The sequence below is a fragment of the Eublepharis macularius genome, chromosome 2, assembly GCF_028583425.1.
Source record: "Eublepharis macularius isolate TG4126 chromosome 2, MPM_Emac_v1.0, whole genome shotgun sequence".
Lineage (NCBI taxonomy): Eukaryota > Metazoa > Chordata > Lepidosauria > Squamata > Eublepharidae > Eublepharis > Eublepharis macularius.
Genome location: NC_072791.1, coordinates 62,515,506 through 62,533,550, shown reverse-complemented (window position 1 = coordinate 62,533,550; position 18,045 = coordinate 62,515,506). Strand labels below are relative to the sequence as shown.

Here is an 18,045-nt window from a genome sequence, read left to right as displayed (position 1 = left end):
TAAATTAATAGAAATTATTAAAAAGCACACAAAGGAACAACATTTGCTTTCGGAAAATCAACATGGCTTCTGCAAAGAGAAGTCCGGCCTAGGGTTGTCAACTTTAGCTTGGGAAAATCCCTAAATATTGGGGGGTGGAGTCTGGGGAGAGTGGGGTTTGAGGAGGGGACATACAAGCAGGTGGTTGACTTCTAGCCTCCAAGGATCCTGAAAAGATCTAGAAAAAGTACGAAGACAACCAAGATGATTAGGAGGTTGGAGCAACTTTCCAATAAGGAAAGGCTGGAGTGTCTTGAACTTTTCAGTCTAGAAAAAGAGAGCTAAGGGGAGACAAATGTTTATAAAATTATGCATGAGGTGGAGAAAGTGGACAGAGGTTACTTTTCCCCCTTTCCCATAATACCAGAACACAGGGGCAATCAATGAAGTTGTTGAGAAATAGGTTCAGAACAGACTGAAGGAAATATTTCTATACGTAATGAGTAGTTACACTGTGAAATTCACTGCTAGCAGAGGATACCAAAAGCATAGATTGCTTTAAAAGGGAGCTAGACAGATACATGGTAGAGAGGTCCATCAGTGACTACTAGCTGCAGTGATTGAATGGAATATCCTCTGAATACCAGCACTGGGAGGTGGCAGAGACGGAAGTCCTTTTCCTCTATGCCCTATTTGCTTGGCCCTCTGGGGCAACCAATGTGACGCTGTGTGAAACAGTATGCTGAACAAGATGGACCACTGGTCTGATCCAGCAGGCTTTTCTTCTTTTGTTCTTAATATGAAGGATCCCTTAACTCACCATCATTAGCAGCCATTGAGAGACCTCTCCTCCATAAAACTGTCTAAATCTCTTTTAAAGGCATCTATACTCATGGCTATCATAACAGACACTGGCAGAGAATTCCCCAATTTATGTACTCATGGAATACAGTATTTCCATTAGTTAGTCTTGAACCTATTTCCCAACAACTTCATTGGTTGTCCCCAAGTTCTAGTATTATGTGAAAGGAAGAAAAAGTTCACTCTAACCACTTTCTCCACTCCATAATAAGGTTATATACCTCTGTCACATTTGCATCTTAGTTGTCTTTTTTCTAAATTGATCAGTCCCAGACTTTTCAACCTTTCCTCAAAGGAAAAGTGCTCCAACTCCTTAATCATCTGCTGTATTTTTTCCAGCTCTACAACATCCTTTTTGAGATACAGTGACAGAACTGTACACATTCTTCCATATGAGGTCACTTCATAGCTCTATAGAAGGGGACTACAGTATTGGCTGTTTTATTCTCACACCTGTTCTTATAATCCCTAACATGGAGTTTGCATTTTTGACTGCTGCTGTAAGGGCCTCTGATTTCCCAAATTCCCTGATCATATCTGACAATCAATGACAATTTGTCATCAAGAGCTTTTTGTCAGAGAGACCTATGAGAATTGCCTCAAAAGAGCTGATGTCATTTTCCAGGAAATTAGTGGATTGGCTGGGAGTGCTCTTGCTCCTCCCTTGCAATGGTCTGATTGGAACAGAGAGATGTCATTGTCCAGGAAATACAATAAAAGAAAAACGTGCTTATGCATCAGAATTGGGAAAAAACAACAGTTTTTTTCAGGGAGAGGCTCTTGTTATTCCAAGCATCATGTATTTGTGTTACCATTCTAGAGAGTCAAGGTAATAATTCGAAACAGCAATTTCTGTGTACATCTTTGTATAGGTGTTTTCGCTTGGCACACCCCTAATATTTAGCTAACATGAAGCATCAGTTCTCAATCTCTACTGGAAATGATCAAACAATCATAGAGTTAATCTGAACATACTTTGTTTGGCTTGTTCCCAATTGCCTGAATGGCTATGATGGCATCTCTAGCCATTTTACATAATTTTCCCAGGATGAAGTTCAGAAATAACATTGTTCTGTGACACAGTGTGAGTCTGAGAGAGAGGCTGCCCTGCAGCATCACTACTTAACAGACCACCTGTTCAATTACAAAAAAAGCACCAGGCATTTATCTCAAAGATGTTGACTTTTCACATCAACACATCTGGACCTTTGAGTTTCCAAACCCTCTCAGCAAATGAGACCGATGAATCTGTTAGAAAGCTAATTTCATTTTCGTCTTTGACTTTCTTTCTCACCACTCCATGCATTTATATACACAGATTAAATATAAATGAATTTACTAAAAAAGAAAGCATTCTCTAGACAGATGTGCTTCTTAACTGCCTTAACTGATCGTCTGTATAATTTAGAACAGAACAGACTTGTGTATGGGATTTTTTTTCATTTCTTTCATTTTATTATTGAGTTTTGAAGGGACGGTTTTGTTGTCTTGTATGGTTCTGTTCCATTATTGTTTCTTAAGTTATTGTTGTTTTGTTTTCATAATTCTGTTCTGCTATTATTTCCCATTGGCTTCAATTGAAGACACCCCCCCCCCTCATTTTTGGGCCTGTATCTTCCTGGGTTTCTATCTGAACTGGACAAAACTAAGGACGATTGCAGTACTTCACTAGAAATCTATACTGACAACTAGAATAAAAAGGTCCCCCTTTTGAGGCAATTATAGGTGCTTATGTTTAACATTATTATTTTATTTATATATCATATTTATACCCCACTTGCCTCATGAACAGGCTCAGGGTGGCTAACAACAAGGAAGTATAACACATTAAAATCATCAACAATTATCTAAAAACAATATTTAAAACTCAATATAGTACAATGCAGAATACTAGAACACAGAATACCAACAATATGTATCATTCACAATAATTTTCAAGCCATACACAAATAATTACAAGCCATACAACTCTACATTAATTCTAAGGGCCAATAATTTATTGTCCACAATCCAATGGCTCAATCCCCAATTAGTTGACTTAACTTATACCACTTCACCCACCCCCATTTTACTGTGATTAATCCAGTTAGTTCAGTCCCATATAATAACAATTCCAATTTGTGGCAGGGATTTTTTGTTTGTTTGTTTAACTCTATCAATCTAGCTAAGGCCACAAAATATCAGGGTGGTATAATTAAATAACTACAGTCACCTAATTAATAAGGAAATGATAATTTAACCAACTCCACAGGAGTATTCAACCTTCCTGATATCCCTCAGGCTTGCAAAACACTTCAAGTTTGGTTTAACACTGGCTCTGAGGCCAGAGCACTCAGGGGACAGGACTGAGCAGGTGGAGAAGCTCAGCCCTTGATGGAGCAGCCTCTCTGGTCTATGCTTCAGACAGAGTTAGAGATCACAGTGCACACAATATAGAAATTATATAAAAGAAGAAAGCTAAGAAAGTTAGAAAGGAATGATATAGTAAAAATACTACACTATACTGTAGCACAAGAAAACCTGCAATCTCTCTCCCTCTACATGATACTTTTCTGCATGAGCATGCACCCGTTTTAATGTGCTACCTGCAGTCACATGGTAAATGTGCACAACTGCTTCTTCTTAGAAAAAGGCTTTCTCCCCCCTCCATCAAAGGAATACAGATTTATGCCCTTATTAGGAAAAAAGCAGAAGAGATGGGAGACAGACTGAAATGTAAGCCCTTGACCAAACTGAGAGAAAAGCATGGGAATTTTTGTCATTGTAAGTTGTAGCTAGAGCATTTTTTCATTTTCATATTAATTACTATAATTGTGGAACAGCACAATTTTGTAATTTTGTAATTAATAACAAAAGACATTCATGAGTCTAGAACAGAAGCTGAACTTTACATCACCCAGTCCATAGTGTAATGAATTTCTTTTCTTAAGTGAAGCAATGACAGCAAATTCAATAAATGCAGTGGGGCTGTTCAACATTTCCAAACAGATTTACAACTGAGAAAGGTTTTTAATGTTTTCTAATGAGGTAAAGTGGAAATATATTTTATATCATTTATAGAACTAAAACTAATCAGTTGTACAAAAATAATAAATTTTATTTGTAAACTTTCCCCAAGGCTTTCTAGTCCTTTTTAAGGAAGCTTTGCAGAATTTTAACCATATTGGGCTATAAAAAAACTTGCTATATATGGGCCCAGCATCAATGGGTATGTGTGTGGGGGGAGGGGGGTTAGGACAAGGTGACAGAAAACAAGTTGTAGGAGTTAAAAAGGCTACAACTTTATTGGTTCACAGTTTATGGAACATTTATATTGTGCAGGGTGCAGATCCAAACACTGGCTGACCCACCAGCCAGCTGATGGCCCCCACACCCCCTCAGACTGTCTGCTGAGGGAGGAACCATAGGATGACAGTTAGTGGGATACCATGTGGGTGCACACCTCTGTGCCACCTGGGAGTGAGGATGATTCAACAGCCCCCAAGATGGGAATGCATCTGCTATGCCTTATTCCTAAGATCCCTTAAGGGGATCCCCAAAATGGGGAAACTGGGCTTGCAGGCCCTGTTTCCTGCCAAAAGAATCCATGTCCAAAACCACCCACCTCAAGTTGTGGCTAAGCAAAAGTAAGTAATGAACAAGCTCTCATGCAAAGTACAGAACATGCAAATGTCCACCTGACAATAGAATTGCACTCCAAAAGATGATGATTAGAGGAAGGGATGGCTGGGAAGCCAATTATGAGCCAAGTGGCACAGAGCACAGCCAGCTCCCCAATAAATGGCCTGGCAGTGGACCTGAGGGGAGACTGTGCCTCCCAATCAGCAACCTGGCAGTGAGTTCTGCTCTGATGGCCAGGAACTGAATCAGAGGCAGTAGGCTCTGCCCCACGTGAGGTTGCTGGGAGCCACCAGGCTGCAAAATGATGGCAGCCATGTGCCTCACTCACCCTACCCTGCGGGCCACAACCAGGGCCCCCGTGAATCTGGAGTAGAGATGGACACGAACAGCAATACAAACAAAAAAAAAGCCACGAATAGCCGAATCTGCTGTTCACGAACAAGGTGTTCGTAAGGCCCCATTTTAAACGAACAGGTGGTTGTTGCAAGCCTTGTTCATTGCTGTTCATCAAGCCAGACAGTCTGGCACCTGCAATCAATTCCCTTGGCAACTGAGGCAGGCATTGTCTGAACTCTGTCTGAACTCCTGCTGTTACCCTGGAAAGCCCAATCGAAGCCCAATTTAGCTTGATAAGCAGGTCTTCCTTTCAAGTGTGGAGCTCCAAATTTGATACAAGGGAGCAAAGAGCAGGGGGGATGGGGGCTCCCAGCTCTGGCTTAGTTTGCAGACAGTGGAGAGGGAGAGAATTGCTGTCGGCATTTTGATAGAGAGAGTACATTGGAGCTTGAATTTTCTTTGTGTGTGGTGAGATAGGGATCTACCCCTTCAAGTTCCAGGGCTGCTGCCAGGCTCTGGGCCAAGCTATTATTTATTATTGGTACCTTTCCTGGTGCCTGCTCAGGCCAGGTTTCTGGGAGTGGTGCAGTAGGGATCTTGACTGGGATGATGGCTGGAGGAGAGCCTGCTGGCCCCCACGAACAGCCAACCACGAACATGTTTGTGAACAGGGCCATGTTCGTGGTTGTTTGTGAGTCCCTGTTTGTGGATGGCAACGAACAACGAACATCATGTTCAGGGTTTTTTTTGTTTGTGCCCATCTCTAGTCTGGAGCCAGTGTTTCTATTTCAAATAGATTTATAAATCAGTAATTCATTTGGTTAAGTTTTTCAGGTAGCTATAAATGTTACTAGCCCTCAAAGTTTTATTAGGCTGCCTGAAGATATCATACTGAAAGTATTTTTTCTGTACATAAACATTCTGAAAGAAAGAAATTCTAACTCTTCCAGTTTACATACTTGGCCTGCTCACTGAGAAGCACCAGCCAAAGGACAGTAGTAGGAGCTTTTTACAAAACAGTTTTAAAGGCTGATTCAGTACATATATTCCTCGAATTCTGCAATTTTTGATTATACATTGCATGTTGAAGATAAAATGGCTAAACTGCCTCGAGGAAAGGAGCTATATAAAATACTTGTAATATTGCGCTTTGGTTAAGAGCACAAGAAAAGCCCTAGTAGATCAGACTAAGGACCTATCTAGTTGAGATCAGCATTCTGTTTGTCAGGCTCCGTGCTGGGGTTGTCAGAGCTGGAGGGGAGCAGGCTTGCCCTACAGGTCGGCCCAGGTGTCGAGCCCAGCTCAGGGTAGGCCTCAGAAATGAGGAAAGGAGGGAGGTATACAGCACCCTCGCACCCTCTTTCCCTCCACTGGGTTTAGCCTCCGTCCTTCTCTCGGCCTTGTCTTGCTCTCGCTCATTCTCTCTTGCTCCTGTCCTCCCAACTATCCTCACTGGCCTCCTTGTGCCGGGCCTGCCTTTATAGGGCCTTCCTGTTGCCCCTCTCTCAAGCTCCATCCTCTCTGGAGCTGTCCTGCCCCTCCTTGGTGACTGCCAGTGCTGCTGGCCCATTTTTGGCCTCCCTGCGGTATCCCCCTGCCCTTGGCCCCTTCCTGGTCTCTCGGAGCTGCCTTGCAGGGCAGGGCTATCTGGGCTGGTTGGTTCCACCCTTGTGACCTGGGCCCAGGCAGCACTGGCAGCCTCATTGAAGGACTCCACCCCCTCTGAGGGCCTTGCTGCCACTGCAGAAGTTCCCAGGCCTCACAGCCACTATGGCACTTTTTGGCCCCTCAGTAGGCCCTGCCACCATTCCAGCAGCCTCTGTGGTGCTTCTTGTCCCCTCGGTGGGCCTCACTGCTGATGTGCCACTTCCTAGTCCCTCAATGGGCCTCACTGCAGCTGCAGCACTTCCTGGTCTCTCGGTGAGACTTATTGTTGCTCTGGTGGCCTGCATGATGCTTCTCCACCACTCAGCAAGACCTTCAGTGGGGCAGCAGCATAAGTCTGGGGGGAGCTGGGCTGTCATTCCACATAGTAGCCAACCAAAAATCTGTGGGAAGTCCACAAAGTACAGTCTCTGAACACGGAGGTTTCATTTAATTAGCATGGCTAATAGCTGCTGCTAGATCTACCCTCCATGAATTCATCTAGTGCTTTTTAAAGCAATTTAAACTATCACTGCATTTTATGCCAATGAGTTTCATAAGTTAATTATGCATCATGTGAACAAGTACTTTCGTCTGTCTTCAATCTGTCCTTTCTTTTGTCTGTCCATCAATATTATCACATAGCGACTTCCGGTTTGGGATTCATGGAGGTCTGACGCAGCTCCATTTGCGGAGCTGACCGGACTGCCGTTTTAAGCGGCCGGCGGGGGAAATTTAGCGCGCGGCCGACTGCTCTCAGGCGGAGAGCAGGCAAAGTACGCTCAAGACCTCAGGGCGCGTTGATCTCGGGCGAGGGGGGGTCCTGCGCAACGGATCTCCCCCCGACCCTTGAGGTCCCACCCTGTGACAGGTCGGCAAAGATCTCTGCAGCAGTTTCGGGGCCAATGCGGTTGGCATAAGACCTACGTACCCAAGCTTCAACAGGGGAGAGAAGAGTGGAGGGGAAACTAAGATTGAAACAGCGATTACAACCCAAGGAAAGTGAATGAGAAGGTAAAGATCACTATCTTCTGATACGGGACAGATTGTTAAAAGTAAAGAAGAATAAAAGTAGATTTTCAAACTGCAACAGATTAACTACAAGGAGGGTGACGGAATAACCGCCTGTAATTAGTGCTGCCAAGTGACCCGCTTTGCCCAACAACAAAAACACTGGAGCCAAGACGTTGTGATGAAGTGCAGATGGTGTATTATACAAGTCCATATATTACAGGTGCAAAAGTGCTCAGCATACATACAGAGAGAGCAAAACCAGAGTCCAGTCCTTAGGTCAGTTACCAGAGATATCCAAGATTGTTCTGAGCGACAAAGGTTTGCACCAGGCACCAAGCTGAGCAGATCAGCCATGCACAAACCTTTGGCTGGACTTTTAAGTGTCCACTAGCCTATAGGGTGAGTTGGAGTCAGCCAACCAGCACACGGCTGATGCAATCATGCCGCAATCCCAGCTTAATTGATCAGGTGTGAACTGTCAGAGAAATTGCTGACTCACCCTATGCTCTATGTTAAAGGGCACAACAGCCTTTACACATGTGCAAGTGAGTTTATATTCTGACACTCCTGCTAAACTCCTTGCCACATGTCACATATCATTTATATATATTATACACAGCTGACCTTACATATTTACACCATCAAACAACCGTTCAGTGAATATGTTATGTTTTATCACATCCAACCCTTTGGTAAACATGTCAGCTATGTTTTGTTCAGTGTTGCTGTATTGCAGGTCCACCAACCCTTTGTCAACAGCTGCTTTTACGTTTTGATACCTGATCCCTATGTGCTTGGAGCGACTTTTAAAGTTCTGCTCCCTAGCTAACTGAATAGCAGCCGTGTTGTCACAGTGTATAATGACCTTGTCTTGGGCTATACCAAAATCATGGCATAGCGAAGTAAACCACTCCACTTCTGTGACACAGGAACTTAAAGCACCAAATTCTGCTTCTGCGGAACTTAGGGATATAAACGTTTGTTTTACTGCCTTCCACTGAACCAGGGCACCACCCAAATAAATAGCTATACCAGTGGTGGATTTCCTTTGCTCCCTGTTCCCCCAACTGGAGTCTGAAAAAGCGAACAGGTTTGTATGGCTGGCTGCCAGAGTTAGTTTCCTGTTGCTAGTGCCCTTGAGAAACCTCAAGACTCGTTTGGCTGCCACCCAGTCAGATTGCCTAGGACTGGCATTCTTCTGACAAAGACGGTGTACAGCGTACGCGATATCAGGCCGAACCCAGGAGGACAGATACAGGAGAGATCCCACCAGTGATTGATATAATGTTGTGTGAGGAAAAAGCTCACCTTCTTCATCACAGCTATTTGTAATTATGGGAGTGTTAACTGGCTTGGCTTCTGCCATGCCAAATTTGTCCAGGAGCTGCAGGATTTTTTCCTCTTGGGACAAAACATAGGTTCCATTTGAGTGCCTGGTCACTTCCACCCCTAGGTAGTGTCTTAAGGGGCCCAGGTACTTTAGTTGGAACCTTTCCTGCAGCTTGCACTGGAACCATGTTAGGTGCTTCTCATGCTCTGTTATGAGACATAGATCATCTACATAAACCAGTAAATGCACCCATTTACCTGCCCTTTGTAAGGTATACAGACATGAGTCAGCGTTGCTCTGCTTGAAACCCAGAGCTTTTAGTGCCTGATCCAGGCATTGGTTCCATTGCCGGGCACTCTGTTTCAGCCCATACAAAGCCTTGTGCAGTTTTAAATGCATACCTTTTTCTCCCATGGGAAAACCTGGAATTTGATCCAGGTATAGACTTTCTTCAAGATCTGCATTGAGGTAGGCAGTTTTTACATCAAAGTGGAAAGCTTTCCACCCTTTGAAACCTGCTACAGCCAATGCAGTTCTGAAAGTCTCGGTTTTTACTGTTGGGGAGAAGACTTGGTCATAGTGTATCTGATTTACTTGTGAGAATCCCCTAGCGACCAGTCTTGCTTTGTATTTGACAGAACCATCCTCCAGTGGTTTCTTTTTGAAAATCCACCGGCACCCAATTACCTTTTCACCCTTGGGTAGCCACATTGGTGACACAACCTTATGGGTAATGAGGGACTGGTATTCTTCTTGCATAGCAGCCTTCCAGCCCTCTTGCTCTTTTTGTGGCAGTTGTTGAACCTGCCAAAAATCCTCTGGCTCAGAGGTGTAAACATAATTTATGGCCTGTGAATAGCCCAGCCAGTCTGGCGGCACACCTTTGTTTTCCCTCTGTGACCTCCTCGGCACAGCCTGTATTTGAGCAGGGCTGGAGGAGGGAGAGGAACTGTTTGTTTCTGCAGGAGGGGGAGATCGGCTGACAGCCGACTCACCCTCCTCTTGCTTCACAGAAGCATGCCGTTTCTTCGGGCTGGGAGTTTTTGGAGTGATGACGTTCTCCTCCTGCTGTGGAGGGGCCAGAGGCAATAGCAATTGTGAGTGGTTGCTATCACCTAGTCTCTCCCAGCGAGAATTTTCCTTAAACCCCGCGGACCGGCTGAAGATCACCTCATTTCTATCACCCAGGAACCTGTAGGCTTTTGAACCTGACTGATAGCCAAGAAAAACCAGCTCCCTGGCTTTCTTGGACAGGGTCCGTCTCTTACCCAAAGGGACGTTTACAAAGGCTTTACTCCCAAAGACCCTGAGGTGATTTATGTTGGGGTACTTCTTATACAGGGCATGGTATGGAATGTCCTGTATGGAAGAAGTCCAAGTCCTGTTGGCCAAATAGCTGGCAACCTTCATAGCTTCAGCCCAAAAGTGTTTCTTCAGACCACTATCAGCCAAAAGGGCTTGCATTTTAGTTTTGAGAGTCTGTATCCACCTCTCAGCCACACCATTCTCCTGAGGAGACATAGTGTTGGCAAGCCTCTGTTCAACCCCTTGCTTTTGCAACCATGCCTTTAATTGGTTTGAACAGAACTCGCCCCCCCTATCTGACTGGATAGATACCACAGCAGTGTCCAGTTGTCTCTGAACTCTGCTCATCCAGTACTTGAGTGTACTAAAAACCTCTGACTTATGTTTCATGGGATACACCCAACAAAACCTTGTACAGTCATCCACTATTACAAGCACATATTGGTTCTTAGACACACTTTGAGGAAAGGGGCCAGCCACATCCATATGAACCAGCTGAAGAGGCTTGGCTGACTGCCTCTGGCTGTGTTTGGCTACTGGGGCTGCCTTGCTTTTTACTTCCTTGCAGATATTGCAGTCTAGGAAAGCATTGCAAGGCTTTACCTTTACCCCTAGCAGTCCCAAAGTTTTCTCCAATGCCCCAAAAGAAGCATGCCCAAACCTGCGATGGAGAAAGTGTATACACCCATCGTGGTAAGGGCGGTTACTCACATGGCTAATGGTGGGAGAGTTCTTAACCATGTAAACATTGTTAGTTCGTGGTCCAGACAGCAGCTCCACTCCGTCCCTGGAAATTGCACACTCTCCGTTAGCAAAGCAAACAGCAAAGCCTGCTTTGTCAAGGTCAGCCACAGAGAGTAAGTTATTTTGCAGGGATGGGACACAAAGCACCCCCTCCAGGGAGTGCTTCAATGCAGGAAAACAAATCTCCCCTTGACAGACCGTTGAAGCAGCTTTGCCGTCTGCAAGGGAGACATGGCTGAGCCTGGGCTCTGTTTCAGTGACCAACAAGTCACGCTCACAACAAAAAGATTGTGTAGCGCCCGAATCGACTAGCCAGATACTCCCACCAGACACAGAGGGTCCAGCAGACACCAGTGCTGTTTGAGTACGCTGGGTCACACCACTGCTTGCGACTCCTGCTGACTTCTGCTGCTTTTTCTTCCTCCGGCTGGATGGGCAGGCATTCTTTAGATGCTGTGTAGAACCGCAGGCAAAGCAATGACGGACACGCAGTGCAGTTTCCTCGCTGGAAGCTTTCTCCGGCAGGTGCTGGGACACTCCTCCGCATTGTTTGTTGATTGCAGAGCTCTTGAAGGTCGTAGCAGTTTTCGCTTCTTGCTGCCTTGATTCCTCCTCAAGCAGCAACCCAGAGACGAGGCCCATCGTTAAACTGTCCACGTCTCTTGCCTCCAAGGCTGTAATGAGGCTATCAAACCTGGCATCCAGAGAGCTGAGCAGGGCGAAGACTTTGTCCTGTTCAGGCAGGATTTTTCCTCTCTGAGCCAGCTGTTGGAAAAAGCCCTCCATCCGAGTCAAGTGAAAAGACATCGACTCCCCCGGCTGTAGATAGCACCGGTAAAGCCTTCTTGTCAGAGTAATGAGTGAGTCCGCTCCTTGCCTCACATGTAGCCTTCTCAAAGCGTCCCATGCAGCTTTGGCAGAAGCAGCACCCATCACATGGACAAGCTGAGTCTTATCCACACTCAAAACGATGGTGGCCAGGGCTTTTTCAAAGTTAGTCTGATCTGCAGGTGTGGGAGCAGCGGGAGGGTTGCTTACAGCAGTCCACAGCCCTTCCCTTTTTAGATAATGTTCCATCCATACTGCCCACGTAAAATAGCTATCGGCTCCCAGCCTTTCAGCCGGCATGAGAGCCATTTGTGCCATGGTTGTTATCTTGCACTCTGCAGGACTCCCACGCACTCACCGCACTCACAGTTGCCTTAACGGGTCCAGGCACCGGCTTGTAACCAGTCAGCGTCTGTTCCAACCCTTGAGCTGCCACACAACGATCCAGACGACGCTCCAGCAAACCAACAGGTTCAGTTGCAGGCGGCAGGTACACTGGCGCAGCGGAAGCGTGCTGGGCCCATAACCCTGACGGAATAACCGCCTGTAATTAGTGCTGCCAAGTGACCCGCTTTGCCCAACAACAAAAACACTGGAGCCAAGACGTTGTGATGAAGTGCAGATGGTGTATTATACAAGTCCATATATTACAGGTGCAAAAGTGCTCAGCATACATACAGAGAGAGCAAAACCAGAGTCCAGTCCTTAGGTCAGTTACCAGAGATATCCAAGATTGTTCTGAGCGACAAAGGTTTGCACCAGGCACCAAGCTGAGCAGATCAGCCATGCACAAACCTTTGGCTGGACTTTTAAGTGTCCACTAGCCTATAGGGTGAGTTGGAGTCAGCCAACCAGCACACGGCTGATGCAATCATGCCGCAATCCCAGCTTAATTGATCAGGTGTGAACTGTCAGAGAAATTGCTGACTCACCCTATGCTCTATGTTAAAGGGCACAACAGCCTTTACACATGTGCAAGTGAGTTTATATTCTGACAGAGGGGAAGACTCGGCAAGAGTTGTATTAGAAAAAGGACTAAGTTTAAAGAAGTTATTGGAGAAATAGGACTATTGTTTTGAATACTTGCGGTCACGGAGCTGTGAGAAAACTTTACCATCGCGAGAGCTGCTGTGGGAAGCCGGGAAACAGGAAGTGCGTAATAACAATAGAGTCGCTGGAGAGAAGCGGTCCCTGCCGGAGGGCAGGAAGAAGGGAATCGCCATCTTTGAAAGGGGGAGAACCGCGGCTTCAGTGGAAGCGGAAGTAAGCCATTTTGGATTACAAAATCACAGAGGAACCATAGAGAAAAGACGCCCGACATTTTGGATTTCTAAAAAGTTTTTGTCCGAGAAGACCGGGACATTTAAATTAAAAGGACATTGAATTTAACGCCACGGAGTTAAGGAAGAGAGTGGACTCGTGGGAGCGAGCTAAAGCAAGCCCCACGATGTCGAAAAAAGAGTGGCAATCGGCAATCGAGAACTTGGATAAAAAACTTTTAGAAGTGATAAAAGAACTTAAGGACATGAAACCGGAGCTGATTAAAGAGGTTAAACAGACTGTGAAAAGTGAGCTTTCAGAAGTGAAAAAAGGTATGGAAACAATGCAAAATGAGCTGCAAGGAACACAGCAGAGAGTTAAGGCAGTGGAAGGTGCGGTGGAGAATTTAGCTGATACGCAACAAACAGAGATGAGGCTGATGAGGGGAAGGATGGCAGTTGCGGAAAGCAAGCACATGGAGAAGCAGCTGAGATTTCGCGGTTTGCCGGAAGTGGAAGGAAAGACAGCACAAGAACAGATTACTGAGGTGTTAGCTGATTACCTGGGAAAGGAGGAGGAGGAAGTAGTGGCTATCCTAGATGTGGTATACTGTGTAAACTCAAGAATTGCGACCCAGAGGAAATTACCAAGAGACGTGATTGTGCAGTTCACGACCCGAAACATGAAAGAGAAGATTGTGACCAAACAGTTCCAAGATCCATTGGAAATTGATGGCAAGACGATTATCATCATGAAGGAAATACCCAGATCGGTGTTACTAGACCGGAAAAAATATAAAGCTTTAATCCAGATCTTGAAGGACATGAAAATAAGGTACAGATGGGAATTACCAGAAGGAGTGTCCTTTGAATTTGGAGGAGTAAAAAAGCGTATCAGATCTGAACGAGAGATGGAGCGGTTCATAAGGGACAATGAAAAGGACTTACCAGCAATAAGATAATGACTATGGAGTGTAAAGTTTTATCTTGGAATGTAAATGGACTTAATTCACCAAACAAGAGAAAAAGCATTTTCCACTGGCTATTAAAACAAAAATGTGATATTGTATGCTTGCAAGAGACTCATATTCGAAAACAGGATGTAAAGTATTTAAAATCAAGAAAATTGGGTGATGATTTTGTAGCGGCCTCTAACAAGAAAAAAAGAGGAGTGGTGTTGTATATAAAGGAGGAGCTACAGCCAAAACTTGTAATGAAAGATGTGGAAGCCAGATTTTTAGCAGTGGAATGTATATGGAACTTAAAGAGAGTGCTGGTAATTGGAATTTATGCTCCTAATGGAGCAAAAGAAAGCTTCTTCGAGGACTTGAGGAAGCAACTAGACGAACTTTCATATGATCAGATAATTCTTGCTGGAGATTTCAATGGAGTGACAGATCTGGAATTAGATAAAAAATCAACAACTGCACAAAAGAAAAGAGGATTACTACCAAAGGTGTTTTTTGAACTGATACAACAAGAAACCTTAGAAGATGTATGGAGAAGACAAAATCCTAAAAGTAGACAATTTACGTTTTTCTCCGCGAGACATTCTACACTATCGAGAATTGATATGATCTGGGCCTCAAAAGACTTAGCGATATGGACTAAAGAGGTGGAAATAATGCCGATGGTTGGCTCAGATCATAATCCAATTATGTGGAAGTTGGGGAAAAGGAGTAAAAGGAAAGGATAGAGAATAAATGAGGACTTGTTAGTAGAGGGAGAAAATATGGAAATGCTGAGAAGAGAGACAAACTTCTTCATACAATACAACATGAACAGAGAAGTACCAACCAATAAGGTTTGGGACACTTACAAGGCAGTAATTAGGGGCATACTAATGGACTTAAACGGAAGAGCCAGAAAAAAGAAGGAGGAGAAGAGACAGGAGATTATGGAGAAAATAAAAGCCAAAGAAGTACAGTTAAAGAAAAGACCAGGGAAAAAGAAAATTTATCAGGACATTAAAATACTTCAAGAGCAGTTGACAGCAATGAACAACAAAGAATTGGAGTGGAATCTTAAAAGATTGAACCAGAAGGCGTTTGAAGGTGCTAATAAACCTGGGAAATATTTGGCATGACAATTAAAAAAGAGAAAAGAGAAGAAAACAATAAATAAAATCTGTGAAGATAATAAAACGCATTTGGAATAGACAGCCATTAGTAGAGCCTTTTACAAATTTTATGCTAAATTGTATAATAAGAAAGAGGTGAACAAAGACGCAATAGTGACATATTTGGAGAAAATGAAGCTACCAGTAATTTCGGAAGCTTGGAGAGATAAACTGAATAATGAAGTAACGGACGAGGAAATAAGAAAGGCAATACAGTCAACAAATCTGGGAAAGGTGCCAGGGCCAGATGGACTTACAGCTAAATTTTATAAGGTAATGGCCAATGAGCTGGTACCATTCCTAAAAGAGGTGATCAATGGTGTTTTAAAGGATCAACGGATTCCAGATACTTGGAATGAAGCGAATATATCATTGATCCCCAAAGAGGGACAAGACCTGACTAACGTGAAAAATTACAGACCTATATCGTTACTTAATAATGACTACAAAATCTTTGCGAAGATACTGGCGGAAAGAGTGAAGGGATGGCTTTCGGAAGTCATCGAGGAGGAACAAGCCGGTTTTTTGCCAAATAGACAGATCAGAGACAATTTAAGGACAGTGATAAACGCTATTGAGTATTATGATAAGCGTTGTGATAAAGAGGCTGGTTTCTTCTTCGTTGACGCTGAAAAAGCATTCGACAATTTGAACTGGGACTTTATTTTTGCCACTATGGAAAAGCTACAAATGGGAGAAAGGTTCATAAGAGCCGTGAAAGAAATATATAGAGACCAGAATGCAGCAATTGTGGTGAATGATGAGGTTACTAAGAAATTGACTATAGGTAAAGGAACAAGACAAGGTTGCCCGTTGTCTCCGCTGTTGTTCATTTTGGTGTTGGAGATTCTGATGATACAAATACGACAAGATGAAGAAATTCGTGGAATAAAAATAAAAGACTTTTCATATAAGGTTAGAGCATTTGCGGACGATATAATGTTAATTGTGGAAGATCCAACGGAGAACATGCCAAAAGTGATAGGGAAGATTAAGGAGTTTGGAGATTTGGCAGGGTTCTATATCAATAAAAAGAAGTCAAAGATACTATGTAAAAATATGACTAAGCAAAAACAACAATTGTTAACGGAAATAACAGACTGTGAAGTAACAAGTAAGGTGAAATATTTGGGAATTGAACTGACTGCAAAGAATATAGATCTATTTAAGAACAATTATGAAAAATTATGGACTCAGAGTGAGATTTGATCAAATGGAATAGATTGAATTTGTCATGGTTGGGGAGGATCGCAGTTGTTAAGATGAATGTGTTACCAAAAGTAATGTTTTTGCTACAGACAATACCAATTATTCGAGACTCCAAGCAGTTTGAAAAATGGCAAAGGAAAATTTCAGACTTTGTTTGGGCTGGCAAGAAGCCTCGAGTGAAAATGAAAGTTTTACAAGATGCAAAAGAAAGAGGCGGAATGCAACTGCCCAATCTAAGACTTTACCACGATGCAATTTGTTTAGTGTGGATTAAAGACTGGATGACGTTGAAGAATCGGAAACTATTGGCCCTAGAAGGATATAAAAAAACATTCGGATGGCACGCATATTTATGGTATGATAAATTAAAAGCAGACTCTATGTTCTTACATCACTATATACGGAGAAGCCTATATACAACCTGGAAGAAGTATAGAGACTATTTACAAGAAGGAACCCCCCTGTGGGTGGTTCCATATGAGGTAATAGATCCGAGAACTGTTGATAACGATCAACAGTGTTTAACATATAAGGAGATAACACGAATAGAATTTTCTAAACTTAAAATAAAGACGCAGGACGAGTTATCTCTAAACTATGATTGGTTCCAGTATAGACAGATCAAAGATCTCTATAATTCGGACTGTGTAAAGGGAGGGATAAGAACGGAGAATTCAGAACTAGAGCAGATACTTCTACAAGAAGACAAGAAGGAAATTTCTAAGGTATGCGAAGTACTCTTGAAATGGTATACTGAAGAAGAAATTGTTAAAGTGCAAATGGTGAAGTGGGCCATAAATTTTAATAAAGAAATAACAATGGAGGCGTGGGAATACTTGTGGAAGAACACAATGAAGATTACAACATGTATTAGTATCAAAGAGAACATTTATAAAATGATTTATCGTTGGTACATGACACCAAAGAAGATAGGTCTTGGGAATTTGAATATGTCTAATAAATGCTGGAAGTGTAAAAAACATGAGGGATCCCTGTACCACATGTGGTGGACGTGTGAGGTAGCAAGGCAGTACTGGGGGGAAATAATAAGAGTAATAAGTGAGATTTTACAATTTCAAATTTATAAGAACCCAGAACTCCTGCTACTGAATTTGGGAATGGAGGGTATTCCAGTTCAACACAGGACATTGTTATTTTACATGACAGCAGCGGCCAGACTTCTGTATGCGCAAAAATGGAAAGTACAAGAAGTACCAACAATCGAGGACTGGATATACAAATTGCTGTATATGGCGGAAATGGACAAAATGACAAGGAAACTGAGAAACCTTGACCCAGGACAGTTTAACACAGACTGGGAGAAGCTGAAGCAATATCTAGTGAAGAAGTGGGAGGTTGGAGGAGAACTGTGGCAGTTTGAGAACTATTGAAATATAATAAAATGCAGAGGGGAGTGACTTTACCAGTGGGAGGAGAGGCAAATGGGAATTTCTAAGCAGTTATTTTATAAGATTATTATAAATATATATACATATAGAATAATGACAGAAAGTAATTAATACTTATTAAGTATAAGGATAGACTGATTAGTACTATTTTTGGTAATTGTACAATATACTAAACTGAATGACTTGGTCTGAAGTTATCTAGGTCAAATTGATTGACGATTCTTGATGATAGCCGTATAATTGCATAATTAAAGCAAAATAATATAACCAAAGTAGAATGAAGCTAAGATATGTAGGGAAAGTAATATATAGAGTATAAGTTAAATTGGTTGTCTTATATTGAATTGTTTATAGAAATATTTGAAATTATGCAAAATGGGACAAATT

General features: G+C 43.1%; 1 protein-coding gene across 1 annotated transcript in view; it reads right to left on the bottom strand.

Moving 5' to 3' along the window:
• Positions 1-18,045, bottom strand: part of RYR3 (ryanodine receptor 3) — a 479,585-nt gene that overhangs the window by 341,030 nt on the left and 120,510 nt on the right. The window lies entirely within an intron of this gene.